The sequence below is a fragment of the Lissotriton helveticus genome (genome assembly GCF_964261635.1).
Source record: "Lissotriton helveticus chromosome 1_1 unlocalized genomic scaffold, aLisHel1.1 SUPER_1_unloc_41, whole genome shotgun sequence".
Classification (NCBI taxonomy): Eukaryota; Metazoa; Chordata; class Amphibia; order Caudata; family Salamandridae; genus Lissotriton; species Lissotriton helveticus.
The window spans coordinates 1642942-1665972 of record NW_027611683.1 but is presented as its reverse complement, the minus strand read 5'-3'; the positions used below and the strand labels follow the sequence as shown (position 1 = coordinate 1665972).

At 43.7% G+C, this 23031-nt stretch overlaps 1 protein-coding gene across 2 annotated transcripts in view; it reads right to left on the bottom strand.

Moving 5' to 3' along the window:
• Positions 1–654: 654 nt before the first annotated feature.
• Positions 655–23031, bottom strand: part of LOC144806055 (uncharacterized) — a 609474-nt gene continuing 587097 nt past the window's right edge. The window contains exons 2-3 of one of the 2 annotated variants that reach the window (XR_013605675.1): positions 19526–19682; positions 655–1194 (exon numbers count right to left, since the gene is read on the bottom strand). The gene's annotated coding sequence lies outside the window, so the exon portion shown is untranslated. The remainder of the gene's footprint in view (positions 1195–19525; positions 19683–23031) is intronic. The other variant, XR_013605674.1, reaches the window with a different exon arrangement.

The window sequence follows — 23031 nt, the reverse complement described above, 5'->3', positions numbered from 1 at the left end:
GTTATTGAATGGTTGCACAGAGTGATGCTGTGGCGTTCAGTGGTGCTGAGTGATGCTGTGGCCTTCAGTGGTGCTGAGTGATGCTGTGGCGTTCAGTTGGGCTGAGTGATGCTGTGGCGTTCAGTGGTGCTGAGTGATGCTGTGGCATTCAGTGGTGCTGAGTGATGCTGTGGCGTTGAGTGGTGCTGAGTGATGCTGTGGCGTTGAGTGGTGCTGAGTGATGCTGTGGTGTTGAGTGATGCTGTGGCATTAAGTGATGCTGTGGCATTGAGTAATGCTGTGGCATTCAGTGATGCTTTGGCGTTGAGGGATGCTGTGCACTGAGTTGTGCTGTGGCGTTGAGTGGTGCTGTTGAGTGGTGCTGTGGCATTGAGTGGTGCTGTGGCATTGAGTGGTGCTGTGGCATTGAGGGGTGCTGTGGCATTCAGTGGTGCTGAGTGATTCTGTGGCGCTGAGTGATGCTGTGGCATTGAGTGATGCTGTGGCATTGGGTGGTGCTGTGGTGTTGAGTGGTGCTGTGGTGTTGAGTGGTTCTGTGGCGATGAGTGGTGCTGTGGCATTGAGGGGTGCTGTGGCATTCAGTGGTGCTGAGTGATTCTGTGGCGCTGAGTGATGCTGTGGCATTGAGTGATGCTGTGGTGCTGTGGTGTTGAGTGGTGCTGTGGTGTTGAGTGGTTCTGTGGCGATGAGTGGTGCTGTGGCATTGAGGGGTGCTGTGGCATTCAGTGGTGCTGAGTGATTCTGTGGCGCTGAGTGATGCTGTGGCATTGAGTGATGCTGTGGCGTTGAGTGATGCTGTGGCGTTGAGTGATGCTGTGGCAGGATGGATCCCACTGATTTCAGAAAAGGTCAAAGGGTGCGTAATATCACATCTGCCACCACCAGCAGTTTGGTGAATGGGGGACAATAATTGTAAGGTCACAGTGAAGCTTTTATTGTGGAAGTGGAAAGTGCACCTGCCCCTGAGAGCCAGCTACGAGACGGGACAGTAGTGTGTGCCAGCAGTAGCACCACCCTCCTTCGCTTGTGAACTGGGAAACTCTTATCACATGTAAAATCAGAGCAGAACCGTGGAACATATACAGGCGCGGGACTGGAAGCTTCCATCCAGGAACAGCGGGTCAGGGGTCAGGCACTGCAGACACACTCTGGGTATCGGTCAGCATCTCACCTGGAAGGACGATGTGTCCTCTTCTGCAACAGAAAGGGGCAGGTAGAGGGAGGGAGAGCAGGGGCAGGAGAAGCGAGAAATGAAATAGGAGCAGAGAAAACAGATAAGGGAAGGCAGTGTGGACAGAGGAGAAACAAATGCACGAATAAAGTGAGGGAAAGGATAGAAAGAGAGTAGAGTGACAAGATAGAGAAACAGGGACGAGGGGAGACGTTTAGAGAAATATGAGGTTGAGAGAGGATGAGAGGGACAAAGGGAGGTAGAAAAAAAATGAAAGGAACAGAAGGGAGGAGGGGCCAATCGAGAAAGAAGGTGGGGAAACAGGGCACGAGGAAGTAGGAGAGAGGGAGAGAAATAGAGGCGAGAGAGCGAGCAGGCACAGAGAGGGGAAGGGGCAGAGAAAAACGTGTGTTACTTAAGTAAATAAAGCTGATTAAATATCATTTCACAGCGCCTAATCACAAACCTTTAACCCGGATTGGCATATGGCAGCAGGTCAGCACTAAAAGAAAAGGGTGAAAAGTAGCCGGCAGAGGAAAGGCAGTGCTGGGAGGGGGGCTGGGTAACCATGCCAGCATCCCGATTCACGAGCAGATGGTCCTGTTTATGACCTGCGGAGCGCGTGAAGTGGATGGTGGCAAATGGACTCAAAGCGGCTGGTCGCTTTGATGTTCTTGGCTTGCTTTGTGGGATGCCGGGAGTTTCAGATCCTCAACAGAGTCAGCAAGTTTCCAAGTACTAAGTGCAAATGTAGTCCTTAGTACCAGGTTATGGTACTGTCCAGATTTTCATTCTGCTCCTCTAGTGCACGATGAAACATAACCAAACTAGGGCACAAATTAGAAAAGCAAGACTGCGTTATTCAACATGCACAGGGATATGGACTTGAATATTAAGCAGGCCTCCCAGGTGCACTTTAGAAATGGGGCTGGAGAGCTGTGCAGTCTGGCTGCAGTCCAATATCTATCTATCTTATTTAATATCTGTAACCCTGCTGAAATAACCAGTGATAGGAGCAGAAAAGCACCACTGTTAGTCTGGTACTATAGTAGCTCCTGTTGTGATTGGGATTCTGAAACTGGGGGATCAGGCATGTCAAAAATGAAACAACTGTGAAACAAACTATACTTATAAAAGCAGGACAAATGTATTTGTAAAAGAGTCTGCTAGCAACAAATTGATACTTGCGGTGTGAGTTCAGAGTACTTGGGTCACTGTGAAGCGTGTAGTCAAATATATGATGACATGCTAGCGAAAAAGCACCAAAACTCAGGTAAAAAATACAAAAAAACACACAGGACACATCAATACAATGATCGACCATGGTTTCAAAGAACAAACTCTATATTTTGTTAAGACTTTTGTGAATCTGCCTAATAGGTTGTCATCTTGTCGGGGTGCATTTGTATCCATGTCTACTGTCATAAGGGTGGGGGCTGTAAGCACCAGGTCAGCGATGGTTCGGCATGCTCCCAGGCTTCCAGGAACCTGAGACAGGCCTTGGGTGTTAAGGCCCGAGATAGGATGGCGCTCAAAGGTCACGAAGAGCATATAAGGCTGCTCTAGCAACTCGCGAGTCGGCCCTGAAGATGGAGGCCTGGAGTACACTGAGTAATAGCTCAAAGTTCTGGTGCATTATTAACAGCCCATTTCTATCTGGAAATAATGCTAAATTACTGGAAGCCCATATCACTGAGGACAATTGAGTACATCATTTCGAGGGTATCTTCCAGTCGGATACCCCGCCAACTGAGGGGCAGAAAAGGGTGGAAGGCAAGTCGGAACTTATTTTTACCACCCAAGAGGTAAGAGCTGGTATTCTGGGTCTGTTTAAAAACAAGGCCCCCGTGCCAGATGGGATCCCGCCATATCTCTACATCGCCCACGTAGAAACCTGGGTGCCTGTCCTCACAGCTGTTATCAATGCTGCAGTCCAGGTTGCCGCCCAGATTCTTGGGCTTTATCGATTATAGTCCCGGTATTTTAAAAAGGGATATCGGTACAGTACCTATTGTTATAGGTTCATTTCTCTTCTGGACTCTGTGGTGAAGGTGATGGGCCACATGGTACTTGACACACTTGTATCTTGGGTTGATGAAAACAACTTTTTATCCGATATCCGAAAAGGCTTTCGCCCAGGTAGTTCCACCGTGGAACAGTGTTTTAAACCTGTACATGGTTCTCAACAAATACATTGTGGCTCGTTCCAGCCCCATATACCTAGCCTTCATGGACCAGTCCTCAGCATTCGACTGTGTCAATAGGTCCAAGCTGTGGCAGCTGATGTCCTCCATTGGCATAGACAGTAACATAATTTTATTTCTGCTGGATCTTCACCGTGATTCAACCGCGGTTGTCTGCTATTCAAAGGATCTGAAAGTGTCCAGTCAGCTTGACATCAAGAAAGGGGTGTGTCGGGGTGCATTTTAGCACCCTTTCTTTTTAACCTCTATATTAACTCCTTAGAGAAGACCCTTTTGGCCACAAATGCTGATTGTCCTCAGGTTGGCAAGCGTAGCCTGCCAGTCCTCCTATACGCAGACGATGCAGTCCTTGGGCGAAGGCAGCTAGGGGCCTACAACTTCTTCTGAATTCTTTTGCCCTTTTTATGAATGACTTGAACCTTTCGTTAAATCATTCAAGTCGTTCATTATGCAGGTGGGACCTCGTAAAGTTAAGCAGTTCACTTTTAAATTCGGACTTTCGTCAATACCGAAGACCAATGTTTTCTCCTATTTGGGAGTTGTGTTTGACGATTCCTTGAGTTGGTGCCCTTTGTTTACTTGGAAGAAAGGTGATCTAGTGAAAGCTTTTTCAGCTGTTTTTAACTTTGCCAGCAGAGTGGGAGGGAAGGCAGTAGGGGCTCTTTTGAATACATATGAAGACAAATATATCTCAAAGGTTAGTTATGGGAGTGAGATATGGGGCCACATTGGGGTAGGGGCAGTGCAAAATGCTAAAAACTCTTTCCTGCGATGGGCCCTTTCTGTCCCACAAAGCACCCCGTTTTATGTTGTGCACGTAGAGTTGGGGATGCCTTTCCTCTCAGATTTACTGGTTTTCCATCCCCTAGCTTTGTGGCTTAATATTTGGGCTAATTAAGAAAATACACTTAGCAAAGACATCCTACGGGAATGCCTTTCACTTGACCATGTCTCAAGCATCCGATGGCTCCAGTATATAAGAGTTGGCCTCTCCAGGGTAGGTAGGAACTATTTGCTAACCCTGAGCGCATTTGTAAGAGAGACCTTTCTCTGGTCAAAGAATGTTTTTTAAAGAATGAGCTGCTGTGATAGAAAGGGAAATTAGCTGTGTAAGCCTAGTGTGCGTAAGTACATTGGGCCACATGCATCAACCTATTTAGGAAGTGCAAACGGTGCGAATCTGTAAATTCGGCCGTTTGCGATTCCTAAATAAGTTTTTGGGATGCATCATACATTTTTGTGAAAATCGCTATTTTTAGTGATTTCCAAAAATGCAATTGCTTTTAAGGAATCGCAAATTTGCGATTCCTTAAAAGCAATGCATGATTGTTTTTCAAATTGCGAATTAGCAATTAGGGGGTGCAAATTACCACGAGGTTGAACCTCGTGGTAATTTGCGAAAAGTTATGAAAATGCTCAAAATTGCATTTTTTAAACTTTCATGTTACAGACACACATGTCCTTAGGACATGTGTGTGTGAAACATGCACTTTAAAATACATTTCAGGGGTGCAGGGGGGGGTCCTTTGGACCCCCCTCTGCACCCTTGCAATGCATCAAACAAATGGGATTCGCCAAAAAAAAGTGCAAAACGGCATTGATTCCTATGGGCCTCTAGGCCCATAGGAATCAATGTAATGCCATTCCTTAATTGCGATTCGCAATTAAGGAATCGCAAATACCGAAAATTAAGAAATCCTAAAAACTTTTAGGATTTCTTGATGCATAGGATTTTGCAATTCCTAAATTGCGATTCCTTAATTTTCGCAATTTAGGAAATGCAAAATCCTACATTAATGCATGTGGCCCATTGTGTTCAAAACTGTACCAACCATCGAACCTTATTTCCTAGAGCTTAAAAGCATCCATGATCTTTTTCTATTCACCCAGTTTCGGCTCAACTTCTTCCATTACCTCTTGGCACACCCTTGCGGCTCTCACAGAGGCCTCGTGCCTCATGCCCTGTGGCTGCAACAGTGAGTCTCCTCAGGACATGATGCACTTTTTTAATGTTTTGTAATTTTAATGCTGTCTTTCATAAAGTTATTTATTATTCCCATTCTCAAAAAAGCGGGGTTTAGGAGGGTGAGACCAGCTCTTAACTTTTTACAACTGCTCTAATGACACTGTTTTGCATACGCTTAACTTTCTATGGGTCGCTGTTAGACTCAGGTCAAGCTGCGATTAACTTCTGTACTGTAATTCATGAATTTTTATCTTGTGTTCTGATTAACTTGGACATATTATATTTGTCAATCTGTAACTTGGAAAATGTTTTATCATTTTATGTATGACTTTTAGGGTTTTCTTTTATAAAACCGAATAAAGTGTGTTGCTAATAATCACTAGGGGATTCATTTACAGGGTAGCATGTTATCCCTCACAATAACTCCAGGAGTCACAGTCCACACAATGTACATGCTTTGTTCCCCCTACTTCCAACCTTACATATACCCCCAATCACCTGCCCAAACCCCTCCCTGCTGATGCCAATGTGGTACTCCGTCAACCCGCAGACCATATTTTTGGCCCCTTTGAAACTGACCCATACTATAAAAATGCTGCAGTTGTAAATACATATCAACTACCATTTGTTGTGTTTGAAACATTTTATTGAATAATAAAACCTAATAAACATAAGCTGATTATTAAAGCAAAACAGAACATCAGTTGCCATACACATAAGAGACGATAGTTGTACATAAAAATCAACATAATGTAACACAGCAAAGTTATGTAGAGCACATTTCCTAATTTCGGGCAATCTTTAAAGTTCAACAATAGAAACGTTCATAAAGAACAGGAAAGGAAACAAAGAAGGTGGGATACAGTGATTTCATTAATGTAATGCTTCCTACATATAGAAAAACAAATAGTAATTATTTTCCTTAAGCAATAAAGTCCTCACATTAAAATACTAAGAGAAATATATTGAACATTGAACATTTCATATGTAATTAGAATTAAATTTGAATATTTTAACCTCCTCAGCATTATTTGACTCATGATTACAACCTGAATGCTTTCTGGAAAGGAACCACCTCATGGGGTTCAAAATCACATCTTTTCCAACAATAGGATTCAAATGATAAACTTGAATTTCAATTCAATTTATTGATTTAGGCCTTTTTGGAGATCAACAATTTTAAATATATACAAAATCCATACACTTTTGTAAAATTGTCTCCTAAACTTGAATTCCATCCACTTTTTGATTAAACACTTCCCATTCCAGTAAGCATCACAGGATCACTTGTTGTTATCTTCCCAATTAGTGATAATGTTTCGGCTGGCAACAACAATAAATATGTTTAGAATTTTACTTCCGAAAGCAAAAACATGCCATTTCTGAATCATGATGCACAATAAAATGTAGGAACAGAAGGGCATCTTTTGGTGTAGCATTCATTAAGGTTTGACCAGGCTTGAAACTAGAATTCCTGATTTTTGGGACATTTAAATGTCATATTTTTGAAAGAGTTCTAACAGACCAGCAAGAGCTCTGTGAAAAATAGAAGATGACTGAATTGTACTTAGAGAAAATGTGCTGATGAGTAATGTATTGATTTAAAATACAGTGGTCAGACAATGCTTGTGTATCTAATCTATTCAGATTTTAACTCCATAGTTTGTTCAATAAATTGACTGAGCATAATACTTGAAGGTCCATCTCTCAGATCAGTTCTATTACAGTTTTAGTTGCGATAACACTAAAAAAGATCAATGATAAATAGATTTTAAAAGCCATGGGTGGAATTGATCCTTGGTGTAAATCTAGATTAATGTCTGCAATAGAAACCAGTACAAACAGAACAAATCTAAAAGCATTGAATATGTTTATTATAGTGGTTTAGAGTAACCGACCTTGCAGCTGCTTGTCCGCTAAATTTTAATATTCTTCATCTCCCCAGACCCAAAGGCCGCGGTGGCGGAGTTGGCGTCATCTTCCGAGCCTCGTGGCAAATGAACACCTTAGAAATTGACCCTGTACCCGGAATCGAACTTTTGGGTCTGACTATAAACTGCCACCAAGAAGTCACCTTTACAGTGATTATCTGCTATCGCCCACCTGGGGATTTTTCCCTCTCGCAACAGCAAGCACTCCTCACGACTATCACTAACATGGCTACTTCTCATAACAAACTTATACTCCTGGGAGATTTTAATCTCTGGTCAAATGGCAGCCTAGACACAGGCCTAGACAACCTTCTGCGGTCCTGTGATAGTGTGGGACTTCACCAACTGATAAAGGATCCCACTCACGCTGCAGGTAACCGGCTTGATCTGATCTTTTCAAGCCCGGGTTTAACTCAAATAGGTGCCATTTTACCCATGAGCTGGACAGACCATTCGCTCATCAAATTCTATATCAATAATGCCACAAAAAGTAAGCCTAAAAATCACTTGCCACCACAATTTTCTTATCGGAACTGGAAAGCTTTAGAAAAACTCAGCATTTCCAGTAAAGTCTTCAAGGTGGAGGACAGTTTCTCCCCCACCAGCTCGGTGGAAGATAATTATAGATCTCTCAGCCTGAGAATTACCTCCATCGCGGACTCTGTCGCTCCTCTTAAACTCCGTAAACCCAAAGGCAGAGCACCTGCCCCCTGGTACAACGACTCTCTGAAAACCCTCAAATCAGCCTGCAAACAGGCTGAGAGAAAGTGGAGACATGGATATTGTAACAACAATAAACTCCTCTGGAAAAAATCCCTCTGTGACTACAAATCCGCCATCGCAGAGAGTAAAGCGAATTACTACTGCGCCACTATAGCCAATGCGGCCAACAGTCCTAAAAGTATATTCCAGATCCTGGACAATATCTTACATCCTGACTGCGTCAAAAACCCCATTCCTCCATCTCAGTCCCTCTGTGATAGCCTTGCTCATTTTTTTACCAACAAAATTGAGATTATCATCAACAATCTGGCATCGCCCTCGTTGCACACTCATCTCGCCCATCCCGAAGCTAGCCCTGCCAATCCTGACCCTCTGATGTCAGCTTGCCCTCCTGCGAATAGGCTACTGGTTTTCCCTCCTATTTCTCAAACAGAGTTTGAAAGTGTTGCACAGGGCATCACCTCGGGATCCCCCCTTGATCCACTACCGCCGAAAATCTGGAAAGCATGTGGGCCCGAACTATTTCACACTCTCCGGATGATTTGTAATCAATCTCTTAGCTGCGGCTTCGTCCCCCGCCCTTGGAAGCAAGCGCTTATCACCCCGCTATTAAAGAAGCCCTCACTGAACCCAGAATGTTTGTCCAATTTTCGCCCCATATCACTCCTGCCTTTCCCGGTGAAGGTGCTTGAACGCTGGGTTAGTAAATGCCTCTCTACCCACCTCGAGCAACACCACATTCTGGACGAATTCCAATTTGGTTTTCGCCCAGCCCACGGCACTGAAACTGCTGTACTCACCGCCATGGAGGAGCTTCGAATGCGCGCAGACAGGGGCCAAGCCGTGGCTCTGATTTTATTAGACCTGTCTGCCGCATTCGATACTGTTAATCATGGGATTCTGCTCCAGCGGTTGAAAGAGGCAGGGATCGATGGCTCAGCCCTGATTTGGTTTCATTCCTACCTCAGCGAAAGAAAACAGGCTGTATCCCTTCCCCCTTTCCAATCGGTTTTTTCCCCCGTCCCGCACGGGGTTCCCCAGGGCTCCTCTATCAGCCCGATTCTTTTTAATGTTTACTTGAAACCATTGGTCATGTTAATTAAATCACATAACATGACCACAGTAAACTATGCGGACGACACCCAGCTCCTCTTCTCTTGGGAAGGCGAAGATTCCATCCCCTTGCAAGCCTTCCACGACTGTCTAAGAGACATTGCGAGCTGGTTACACCAGAACTCCCTCCAGTTCAATGCCTCGAAAACCGAGGTATTGTTCTGTCCCGCGAGTCGTATACCCCGTCCTCTGCCCGCTGAGTTCTGGCCCCCGGAAAACTCTAACAACCCGCCACCTGTCACCAGTGTCCGCAACCTGGGCGTCATGCTAAATCACCAACTCAGCATGGAAACGCAGGTCTCAAGAACAGTCGCTACCTGCTCTGGCCTTATGCGCTCACTGCGTAAGATCTTGCCTCTGCTACCTTCTTCCGCCAGAGCATTGGTAGTCAGGTGTACTATTTTGAGTCGCCTTGACTACTGTAATGGTCTGCTGCTTGAATCTCCTGCGACTCTACTGGACAGACTCCAACGAGTTCAGTCAGCAGCAGCCAAACTGGCTCTTGGCTGGACCAGGAGATCTTCGGCCACGGCTGCACTGGCCGAGCTGCACTGGTTGCCCTTGAAGCAACGCATTGCCTTCAAGGCCCTCTGCCTGGTCTTTAAGGCACTACATGGTGCAGGACCCAGACCTCTTCAACGTCTGTTCTCTTGGTATACCCCCACCAGAACACTTAGGTCCACAACTGCCTGCCTGGTGAGAGTGCCCAGATATAAGAAGGCCAGGATGGGGGGAAGATCGTTTAGAGTAGCTGCAGCCAAGTTGTGGAACAGTCTGCCTGTCGACATTCGTCAAATCCCTCATCTCCTCCCCTTCAGGAAACGAATCAAAACTTGGCTCTTTCCTTCACCCCTCTAAATAGGTCAGCCATATCCCCCCCTTCCCCCCCCCCCGTCAATAAACCTCAGGAGTAGCTAACAGCGCCAGGATACCTGCCAGGTGACAGCCGCGCTCTATAAATGTTTTAAATAAAATTAAATAAATAAATAATAAATAAACCCAGAGACACACATTGTTCCTGAAACTCAGAAAATGCATCTAAAGATCATGATTACATACTATTTTATGTCCAGAGACTGCTTTAGCTGCTTTCCTGTTTAAGTGACAACATTTACAAATATATTTAACAAAACATTAACGCTGGATGTCAGAAATTCTGTCTTTAAGTATTGTGTAAGAGTTATGTGTGATGGTTTTTATTTGATCTGAAGCAACACTAACACTAAATAGGTACATGCACCAGTTATCATTCAACTAACAATATTAGAAAACTTAATTTGGAGGGAATTGAGACAAATTGCCTCATGTTTTATTGTTAAAAAAATCTACTGGTTCAGTAATTCACAGAGTTTGCAAATGCTAAACCCCTTTTTGAAATGTACTAAGCCCATTTAACAATTCAGAATTTGGAAGGGGAATGTTAATGGTTTCCCTTCTGAATATTTAATACATTGTTACGGTATGTATTGAGCTTTGAAACCATATGTGGACTGAAAAACAGTAACAGGAGGTAGTAGCCCAAGGGGACATTTGTGAATCTGAAAGTAAAATGGGGTGCATTAAAAAATGCCTTTATTTAAAAGCTATCACAGACAAAGTAGTGTGCTGACTCTACAAGCAACCACTTTTTACCAAATGGATTATTAGTACATGAGCCTCAGTATTTCCTATATTGCTGAGATTTAGTCTCTAATATTTTTGTAATGTCATGTAAATATTTGTTCCTGTTAGTTCCCATTTCAATATTGTAATGAAATGTCCCTATTCTTTTTGTCAAACATATTGAAATATCTTTCTCACAATTTTTGGAGCATTCTAAAAAGTGTTTTCACTCTCTAACTTGAAGCTTCCTAAGAAGCCTGGCGCCATTTCCTGGTTGCTCCTAGATCATTTAGCTTTCTCACTAAAACAAGCACAATATTGATTTGTGAGAGGTGGTTATTGTAGTCCTACGCACTGGGGTTAGTTTAGAAAAGACCAAAATAGAACTTCCTTAATCTTTAGAAATAATACTTGGAAAAGTTTATGTTCAATAATTTCAGATACTTTACTGATAAAGATATCGGATAAAGATCCCCTAATTTCTTATACCTTGTGGTATCAAAAATCTGCTAGAATGAACAGACTTCTCTTCTAGATAAATTCAGGTTTGAGAAGTTATTAAATGCGATTATCAACTTTCTGTTATTGTAACACATTTTGTCAGTGCACAGAGTATTTTCCCTACATAGATCACAACATTTCATGCAATGGTCTGTGCTTAAACGTACAATGAAGGGGTAAAAATGCATTTCTACCACAATCAAGAAACCTTTGGGTCTCTGACGATTACTGTTTCAAATGAAGACCTAGCTAAAATGAAATATCCCTTTAAATGGACGATTTCCCTCACCCACCATAGTTGGCATGCTTCTTTATTGGGAATCTCCTTGCACAGTGATACAACCCCCTCACTGAGAGGGAGGAGTTCAGGCATGTTTTGTTGTAAAGAAAGGTATACTAAATACCACAATAATGAGCTCAGGGTAGTGGAGGCAGCAGAGTGAAAGTTAAAACTTGCTATAGGGTATAGGGTTTCCATTATTTGTACGCCCCTGGGCCAGGATTAAAAACAGGACACTGTGGGAGAAATATATATGCACTGTTAGAGTCAATAAAAGGTCAACATGTTTCAGTCTATTAACCCTCCGAAGAGGTGTTTGCGGTATTCTTCAGGACTTAATCAAAAGTTGTGCCGTTCAATGTACTCAATCAATAACAAGCATTGTCATAGCCAATAGGTCTCGCCTTTGGGACCTTAAGTGTTTAGCCATGCAGATTCAGTAACAATGTGAAATAATTACTATTATAAAAAAAAGACTATAAACTAACTAAGCTAGACGTGACTTTATAACTGGTTAATCGAACGTTTCAGGAGGTTTAGTATATTTAAAGAACTCCTTTTTTCTATGATGTGTCATATAAAATTGATGCTCTAAATTTTGGTAAGAGTACACAACGTCAAAAAATTCAATACTGCTTTTATATCAATTTACCTTTGAAAGCTTGAAGTGAAAGACAATTCTAAGTGGCATTTGCTTATGAGTTGGTGCTAACGACTATTTCCGGATGACAATGTAATTAGCATTTTTTGTATAAGATGTTTTAAAAGCATGAGTAGGGAATGTGGCTATTTTGGCCAAAGGCTGCCCTTTCTATATGCATGCTAGTTTTAATTTGTAAACAGAATCACAATTTGTTATGTGGTACACTGTAATGTTAGATGAATCTGTTTTACCCTTCTGATAAGCAACGGATGACGATGAACCGTTTTTTCGTCCCTGGTTTTAAATGGATTCAGGTTGGAACAGACGAGGTGTTGGTTGACTTTACCTCAGAAAATGGTTGTTTCCCGCATGCTGCTTTCATGCGACTTAAATCCCTTCAGTGGAAGAGGCGGCTGCATGCCTGCATATATGGCCAGATCAGTACTTGGCTGTTTTGGTTCTCCAGTGGGACTAACATAGAAGCTGTTAAGGGCAGGGGCTTAGCTTCCCATTGGTGCAGCAGGTGCAGTGGCACCAGGTCCCAGATGCCTTAAAGGCCCACTGAACCCTGATAACTGCTGTTTGTCACAGTTCAAACAGAGGCTTGAGGGGCCCACAGAACAATGATTATTGCTGTTTTCTGCAGTCCAAATAAAGGGCAGAGGTCACATTTCCTTTCTTGCATTGGGGCCCAGGGCACACTGGCTAGGCCACTGGTTAAGGATGCAGTGGGGAAGAGGTGGCGAGACAGGTGGATTATCTAAACAGCTCGACGATGACTTCATGCATGGGTTTTAAAGTATTCATTACAATTAAAGACTGAAGCACGAATAGATATCATAATATAGGAAGGCCTATGTACAAATGCAGCTCGATTAGCGGCTGCCTTTAACTTCTCACTTATCACCTCTCCTAATTTACAGTTTTATATTAGATGCAGACATAAATCGTGACCTATGAATATGTTTCTCTATCTTTAGGTTCATATGACCCATCTTTTCCATATGCAAGTATCAGACAGGTCGGGAACGCCTAATGACTTTGACCTTGATAAAGCCCCATTAATCACTGGTCTTGAAATGCAAATGGCAGCATTAGGCACGCAGAGGTGTATTCTATGTCATCTTATTATGTTCAGGATACGGGAGAGTGTTTAGGGCATAAAGCACTTTGACAGAAACATTTCTGCCACCATAGAAATTCAATCCTCCTTGTCCTACCCTAGTATACAAGTAGTGCCACATTCTTTGTATACCTGAATTAAATAGGCACACAAAATAGTACCGTATTTAAAGGCCCAGTTCAGAATTACATGGAAGGTGCACTGTCCCAGACTACACAACGGTGCAGTTTTCAGTGGGTGCTATCATCCCACACAGGGGGAGTACACCAGATTATGCTGGAAAAAACATATGGTGCCCCAATGTAGGCGCAGTTGTAAACCACCAGTCTGCTAACATAGTAAAGCGTCAGGCAGCTATTAAGTCAGGTGGCATGTTTCCCCTGCAGGTGGTTGGGGTCTGTCACCATCCTGTCAGGTGGGGGGTATGCAATCAGTGCGCCTCCTGACTGCTTGTTTGCCTTTTCACCCGTGTCAATAATACAGTGGAGTCCTTGGAGGAGTAGTCAATTTGTATTTATGAAAGACACTTGTGTTTCTCGGATGTGTAATCCCCAGATGATGCCTGAACTGTTTCCCAATGGGCTATTTGTACATCGTATTGAATTGAATGGTCTTATGAGGACTGTTAATAATAATAAAAAAGATTTAGTGAGTGTTTATTGCCCTCTATGTCACTCTACTTCTAAGCACCTAATACAGCGTGTACAGTGCTTACTGTCATCTGCTCACTTACTTGCTTATTATGCTTAATATAAATAGTGCACAATTTAGGCGTTTGTGTCTGCCTACAACGTGGACATGATACAAATAGCAGTACCTACAAGGTGGATGGTACAATTCAACAAGAGTCTAAGATACTCCAGCACAGATGACTTTGCATCAACATTACGGGGCATCAGTCTTTATGGCAAGCCAACTTAAAACTTATCAGTATTGTATACAATATTATCAGAGACTATACGTGCCTCTTGGATACAACTTTACAACGGAATTTTATTAATTTGTGTACAGTTGTGTGTATACAATAAAACAACCTCCCCACCATAATTGATCTGTCTATTCATCTTGTTGGGATCTGGAGTAGCATGCTACTCACCGAAAAGCACTTCAACACTTCATCAGGGGTAGCAAGCGCTATATAAATGCAAAACCTTCTTCCTTCTATCCCCCCACAATCTTTTTTAACCCAACTAACAGACCAACATGTCCAGCTCTCATATACATTTTATAGTTCCCTATATTAATTCACCACTAATAATTTTTGGATCCTAGAGTAGTGTGCTACTCGTCGAAAAAGCGCTTCAAAGTTCGTATGGGGTAGTAAGTGTTATGTAAATCTAAATACATTACAATTACTGTTTACATCGGGCTGCACTAACACGAGGATAGAAGTAGAGTGGGGATTAGAGTTTATCTGCCCAGAACAAAGCATACTACAGAAAGTGTGTGAACAGTCTATATGTTGTGCACCTGGCAGAGAAAAACACAGCAGAGGTGGGAAGAAGGTAGGTAATCTGATGGTCAGACCTATGTGGAAAGAGGCAATCACTTTGGGCAGAAAAGAGGGCTTACACGGAGGACTACTTTGTTTGGATGGAGAGCAAGAAAGGGAGGTCTGGAGGATAAGCCTGAAGCTCACTCATCCTGCAAGCAGACGTGATGGCAAGCAAAAAACTAGTCTTCTAAGGAGGCGAAGAGGACAATTATGTAGGCGCTCAAAGGGAGCACACATAAGATAAGTGAGGTCAACTCCCACTAGGGTATTACGAAAGGAGAAGGAGGAAAGAGATGAGTAATGCACTTCAGAAATCTGTTAACAATAGGATTGATGGCCAAGCTCAAGAGCTCGGGGTACCAGACTTGGGACTGATCGCGTTTGATCTTCTTCAGCAATCTTGGCAGAAGTGGTACAGGAGGCCGCAACTCCACTCGCAACGAAAAGGGTAGCCGAGCGAGAGCCGCTTTGGAAACTCTAACACGCAGAACTGCTGACATTGAGCGTTCTCTTTGGTGGCGAATAGATCTAACCAAGGCTCTCCCCACTACTGAAAGAGACCTAGCACGACCTTCGAGTGAAGATGCCATTTGTGATCCATCATGCACTGGCGGCTGAGTTTGTCCGTCCTTGCGTTCAGTGAACCTGTTAAGTGTTGAACCACCAGAGATATGCCCTGATGTTCCAGCCATGTCCAAAGGCGAAGAGCCCCTTGACATACGGTCCACGACCCCACCCTGCCCTGTTTGTTGCAGTACCACTTGGCGGTGGTGTTGTCCGAGAACACCTGCACCACTCTTCCTTTGACAGAAAGAAGGAATGCCTTCAGTGCAAGACGAATCGCCCGGAGCTCCAGAGGGTTGATGTGGTGCCTGGACTTCGCCAGAGACCAGAGGTCTTTGATCTCCACCATTCCCATATGGCTGCCCCAACCCAGGAGTGACGCATCCGTCACTACTGTGAACTCAGGTTGGGGGAGGGAGAAGGATCTGCTGTTGACCCAATCCTGGTTCGTAAACCACCATTGCAACTGACTTGCAGTCCCCTCCGAAATCTGAACGTCATTGGAAAGATTCCCCTGTTGCTGCTCCCACTGGAACTTCAGGTCCCACTGCAGAGCATGTATATGCCATCTGGCATGATGCACCAGCAGGATTCAGGAGGCCATGAGGCCCAGCAGCCTCAGGGTCATTCTCACCGAACACCGGGTTGGAGGCTGAAAAATCGGTATCATAGCCCCAATATACTGGACTTGCTGCTAGGGAGGATAGACCCAAAACTGTGCTGTGTCCAGAACCGCTCCGATGAAAAGGAGCTTATCAGATGGAATCACGTGCGACTTCAGCACGTTAACTCCAGCAAATTATGGAAGTCCGTCGTAGTCTGGAGGTGGGAGCCTTCAACAGCCAGTCGTCGAGATAGGGGAAGACTGGAACCCCTGATCTGCGCAGATGAGCTGCGAACACCGCCATCACTTTCGTGAACACCCGGGGGAGGGGGGGCTGGTAAGGTCAAAGGGGAGCGTGGTAAACTGAAAATGCGTGTGGCCTACCGTGAACCGTAGGTAATGCCGGTGGGCAGGCAAGACGGGGATGTGAAAGTAAGTGTCCTGCAAGTCCAACGCTACCATCAAATCTCCAGGGTCGAAGGCAGACAAGACCTGAGCCAAGGTTAACAATTTGAACTTCTCCTTTCGGAGAAAGCGGTTGATGTCTCTGAGGACTAAGCTAGGATGCAGGCCTTTGTCCTTCTTGGGTACCAAGAAGTAGTGGGAGTAGCAACCCCGACCTACTTCTGGCACAGGGACGCGTTTGACAAAGAGATCCATAACTTCCTGGAAGAGAAGGGCCAAATGATCCTCCGACATGGGATGAAATCACCACAAACTGCATGACCCTTATGCACTCCGCTGCTTGCGGAACTCCGCGTAAACCGACAGAGTTTTTTTGTCACTTTGCGGAGTTCCTCACTGAGGAACTCCCCATAGGCTTAATCTTATCATGAAAAAATAGATATCAGTCATTTGTTAAGAAACAAGGGTGAGTAGAAACCTTTTGGGTGGAGTAAAATTTAAGACATTATTATTGTGATTTTTTGGGCAATTAGTTGATCCTGGTGTGGATGTATTTCTCATATTTAGTGATATCTCCTTTCTGAGTATAACGTTTCTGGCTTTCCCCTCCTGTATATGGCTTTAGTCCAGTGTGAATTCTCTCATGTGAAATGACATTGTATTCAAGACTAAACCTTATCTGACATTCAGAACACACATAAGGCTTTTTTCCCCCGTGTGAGTTCGCTCATGTCAAGTGAGAAGTAATTTGTACCCAAAACATTGCTTGCATTTCGAGTACTTATAAGGTTTTTCTCCAGAGTGAGATCGCTCATGAAGCATAACACTGTCTTCCAGATTCAACCTTTTATGGCATAAGGATTTTCTCTAGTGTGGAGTTTCTCATGGTGAAATAGCGTTTTTTTTCTGCAGCTTTTCTGCCATTCAGAGCACTCATCAGTATGGAGTCGCTTATGGTTAGTGAGGCTGTGCCTATCAAATAGGAATTTCTGGCATTCACAGAAATTGGTAATGTTTTCCCCCTGTGTGCGTCTGCTCATGTAGAGTGAGATTGAGTTTAAAATGTATGCTTTTCTGGCATTCGGAGAACTGATTATTTTGATGGTGTGTTTTCTTATGGCACTTGTAACCATCTCTACATCTGAATCTTTTCTGACATTTAGAGCACTGATCATTTTATTCACCAGTGTGGATTCTCACATGTTCAGTGAGATGAGATTTTTGTCTGAAACATTTTTGGCATTCGGAGCACTGATAAGGTTTTTCCCCAGTGTGGGTTCTTATATGCTGAGTGAGACGGCTTTTTACTCTGAAACATATCTGGCATTCGGAGCACTGATAAGGTTTTTCCCCAGTGTGGATTCTTATATGCTCAGTGAGAGTGCTTTTTTGACTGAAACATATCTGGCATTCAGAGCACTGATAAGGTTTTTCCCCAGTGTGGATTCTTATATGCTCAGTGAGATTGCTTTTTTGACTGAAACATAGCTGGCATTAAGAGCACTGATAAGGTTTTTCCCCAGTGTGGATTCTTATATGCTCAGTGAGATTGCTTTTTTGACTGAAACATTTGTGGCATTCAGAGCACTGATAAGGTTTTTCCCCAGTGTGGAATCTCACATGTGCAGTTAGAAGTGATTTAAGTTTGAAATCTGTTGGGCATTCGGAGCACTGATAAGGTTTTTCCCCAGTGTGGGTTCTTATATGCAGCGTGAGATGTCTTTTTTCATTGAAACATTTCTGGCATTCAGAGCACTGATAAGGTTTTTCCCCAGTGTGTAATCTCACATGTGCAATTATAAGTGATTTAAGTTTGAAATGTTTTGGGCATTCAGAGCACTGATAACGTTTTTCCACAGAGTGGGTTAATTCATGTCGATATAGACTCGGTTTGATACTAAACCTTTTCTGACATTCAGAGCACTAAAAAGGTTTTTCCCCAGTGTGGATTCTCATATGCTCAGTGAGATAAGATTTACGCCTGAAACTTTTTTGGCATACTTTGCACGGAGAGTGTTTTCCCCCAGTGTGGATTTTCATATGCTCAGTGAGATAAGATTTACGCTTGAAACTTTTTTGGCATACTTTGCACTGAGAGTGGTTTCCCCCTGTGTGCATTCTGTCAAATTCTGTGAGATAAGATTTATAGCTGTATCTTTTTGGGCACAGGTAACTTTTTTCCCTAACTTCGGTTATTTTGCCTCGATTTTAGAGTCGGGCTTGTTTAGATAATGTTCAGCACTTATCTCTAAAAGAAATTGTGTGTAATCTTCTCAACACTTGAATTGAGCAAAAAATGTCGGGAAGCAGTCCTGTAACACCTGTTGAAATTTTTCTAACAGATAATAGTCTTTAGGTAATAGCCTCTCCGGCAGCAACTTAATTTGTGACTGAAGTTTTTCTCAAATCTATTTGTATAGGATCTTAGCAATGCAGTAATAAGGTGTTACTCTGATATTTAATGATTAAACTGATAAGTACCTTTTTGCACTGGTGTAATGGCAGTAACTGAGGGCGTTAGAACGTGCAGAATACTATTGTGGATCATTAGTCGCAGAACATCAGTTCCTTCTACCCTTTCTATGTTTGGTGTAAGGTTAAGGTTTGTAGTTCTGAGGATGAGGATATTATTTACATTAGATATAGCGCAACGGTGCTCCTTTAATCCATTTTTATATTTAACAGTTTTACATATCACTCCTGCACAACAGATAATGTTGAGGCGATTTACATAGAATTACAGAACAGTAAACAATAAAAAGGAAACAATCTGAGATGGTCATGAACACAATATAGTGGTGAATTTTTAAGGTTTTCGCAAGAGTGAGCAGAGTGGGTCAAGGTGTCATATCCCGAGGCAGATAGTCTCAAACTTGGGTAACTTGTTAAAAATGGTTGTTGAACAAAGGTGATTTTCTAATCTTTTGGTTGTTAACGTGTCAGCTTCGGAGTCTTCTTTCAGCGTCTTTTCTTTGATGGTATCCAGAAGAAACCTTTAGTTGTAACTTTCTTTTATGTAGTGTGTGCTTCCTCTCTAGAATTACATGATGCTTTAGATTAACGTTATTCTGTCATGCTGAGGCAATTTGTCTTTCTGATAATATTTCAGAAGTGGTCTTTCTACATTATTTCTGATGCTGTGTGCACAGATATGGCTTTGCTCTGGGTTAATGAAATGCAAAATTAGAGACTTCACTTACAGGTATAGTACTTTCCTCGCCACACTTAGATTTTTGGAAATTGTTTAAACGTAGAATGCTGGATGTCCTTCAGTTTTTCAAAATAATCCTTCTTATGGTGCTGACATTCAGTTGCTTAGTGCTAAATCTTGCTTTCTTCATCCGTAATTTCAATCACCTATAGTATTAAAATTAAATAGTTAATACATGTACATTTCCAAAAATATAATTTACAAGCCAAATCAATGCAGAATTTTGAAAATGTTGAGCTGTTTTTCAGACAGAGCAGAGTGTAGAATGGTAGCATGATAGTACTTGGATGGAAGAAAACAAGTTACTTACCTGTAACTTTGGTTCCCCAGTATTGGTAACTTTCATAGATTCCAATGCTTTGTATCATTCCCCGTCGTCGGAATGGGAGTCTCGGTAACAAAAATACCATAGCTGTAGGTACAAAAGACCAAGGAAAAAGGCCTAGGCCTCATTCCCTTTTGTAGCATATCACCCTCTTTGTGTAAAAGAGACCAAACTCAGGCCTCAGCCAATCAGAAGTGCCTCACCCCCTAGAACCTTCCTGAAGGAACCTCAGAGCCTCAGATTTTCGTAGCCGTTGTGTACTTAGACACCATATCTGTTGTAGGCTGAGCTTTCCTCGGGGAGGTGGGCGGGCGCATGGGTATCTATGAAAGTTACCAAAACTGTGGAACCAAAGTTACAGGTAAGTAACTTGTTGTCTTACCCCAGTATTGGAACTTTCATAGATTCCCATGCTTTGTATCAGAGTAGCAAGCAGTTAGTAACAGAACCACATTTTGCATCATCACAATATAGCAATAGGCAACATGACATAAAGAAACAAAATGTGAAAGACGGAAGGTGGGAAAGAATGGAAAGCTCACCACTCATTGGAAGAGGTTCCTCAGGACAGCCTGTCCTACTGCCACATCACCTTGTTGTAGGGACTCCAAGCAGTAATGCCTGGTAAATGCGTGAACTCTGCTCCAGGTAGCAGCTCTGCAAATGTCTTTGATCTGTACCCCTGCGAAGAGGGCTGTAGAAGAAGCCACAGATCTCGTGGAATGCGCTCGAACCTTTCCAGTCAGAGGTTTTCCTGCAGCAGTGTGACAATGCAGAATGGCACTCGTGATCCACCTGGAAATGCCCTGCTTGGAAAGAGGAAGGCCCTTGCTTGGACCTCCGAAGGCAACAAATAACTGAGAGGTTTTCCGAAAACTCTTAGTACGCTCCAAGTAGAATTTCAAACACCATTGCACATCGAGCGAATGTAATGCCCTCTCTGCTGGTGTAGCCGGTTGAGGAAAGAACGCCTTCAGAATGACCGGCTCATTCAAATGGAAGTCTGAGGGGAATTTAGGCATAAACCTCGGGTTAGTTCTCATGATGACAGTGTTTCTCTTGAATTGAAGGAAAGGTTCTTGGATAGTCAAGGCTTGTAATTCACCAACACGCCTAGCCGGCGTGAGAGCGAGGAGGAGAGCCAATTTCCATGAAAGGTATTTCATGTCAGAACGATGGATTGGTTCAAACGGCCCTTCATGAGCTGAGAAAGGACTAGATTCAGATGCCATGTTGGAGGCGGTGGTCTCACTGATGGATAAACTCTGAACAATCCCTTTAGAAATTGTTTGACAATTCTGGATGACCACAAGGAGGGTCCAGAGCCAGTCCTCCTGAACCTCGACATTGCCGCCAAGTGGACCTTAATTGATGAATGGGCTAGTCCCGATTTGGCCAAGGACAGCAGATAAGGAAGGATCTGATGAGGCTTGGAAGCGAAAGGATCAATGCCTTCTTTCTTGCACCAAGGGGTGGTGAGGGACAGAGTCTCTGAATTAAGCAGAATACTCTCACCCAGTCAAAAGATCAGGGCTAGATCCAACACCGTTTTTTAGCTCATTGCACCATCCCAGTTTCAGAACCTGGCTGTATGCAAATTAGTCTGTTCCTGTCCCACTGCATGATGGGAACAGGGCAAACCAAACTACAAAAGCCAATTCTTACACTGGGAAGAAAACAAGCTTCCGGGGACCGGTTTCTGGCATTACAGCCGTCTTCGGCCCGGCTTGCTTGAATCCTGATGGTGCAATGAGCAAGGGACTCATGTCTGAGTATACCCTTCCAGGCTTAGGGTGGACAAAAATATTTACAAGGGGTGGTGAGGGACAGAGTCTCTGAATTAAGCAGAATACTCTCACCCAGTCAAAAGATCAGGGCTAGATCCAACACCGTTTTTTAGCTCATTGCACCATCCCAGTTTCAGAACCTGGCTGTATGCAAATTAGTCTGTTCCTGTCCCACTGCATGATGGGAACAGGGCAAACCACACTACAAAAGCCAATTCTTACACTGGGAAGGAAACAAGCTTCCGGGGACCGGTTTCTGGCATTACAGCCGTCTTCGGCCCGGCTTGCTTGAATCCTGATGGTGCAATGAGCAAGGGACTCATGTCTGAGTATACCCTTCCACGCTTAGGGTGGACAAAAATATTTACAACAAGGGGTGGTGAGGGACAGAGTCTCTGAATTAAGCAGAATACTCCCACCCAGTCAAAAGATCAGGGCTAGATCCAACACCGTCCATCACCACCCCTTGTTGTAAATAATTTTGTCCACCCTAAGCGTGGAAGGGTATACTCAGATGTGAGTCCCTTGCTCATTGCACCATCAGGATTCAAGCAAGCCGGGCCGAAGACGGCTGTAATGCCAGAAACCGGTCCCCGGACGCTTGTTTCCTTCCCAGTGTAAGAATTGGCTTTTGTAGTCTGGTCTGCCCTGTTCCCATGATGCACTGGGCCAGGGACAGACTAATTTGCATACAGCCAGGTTCTGAAACTGGGATGGTGCAATGAGCTAAAAAACGGTGTTGGATCTAGCCCTGATCTCTTGACTGGGTGAGAGTACTCTGCTTAATTCAGAGACTCTGTCCATCACCACCCCTTGTTGTAAATAATTTTGTCCACCCTAAGCGTGGAAGGGTATACTCAGATGTGAGTCCCTTGCTCATTGCACCATCAGGATTCAAGCAAGCCGGGCCGAAGACGGCTGTAATGCCAGAAACCGGTCCCCGGAAGCTTGTTTCCTTCCCAGTGTAAGAATTGGCTTTTGTAGTCTGGTCTGCCCTGTTCCCATGATGCACTGGGCCAGGGACAGACTAATTTGCATACAGCCAGGTTCTGAAACTGGGATGGTGCAATGAGCGAAAAAACGGTGTTGGATCTAGCCCTGATCTCTTGACTGGGTGAGAGTACTCTGCTTAATTCAGAGACTCTGTCCATCACCACCCCTTGTTGTAAATAATTTTGTCCACCCTAAGCGTGGAAGGGTATACTCAGATGTGAGTCCCTTGCTCATTGCACCATCAGGATTCAAGCAAGCCGGGCCGAAGACGGCTGTAATGCCAGAAACCGGTCCCCGGAAGCTTGTTTCCTTCCCAGTGTAAGAATTGGCTTTTGTAGTCTGGTCTGCCCTGTTCCCATGATGCACTGGGCCAGGGACAGACTAATTTGC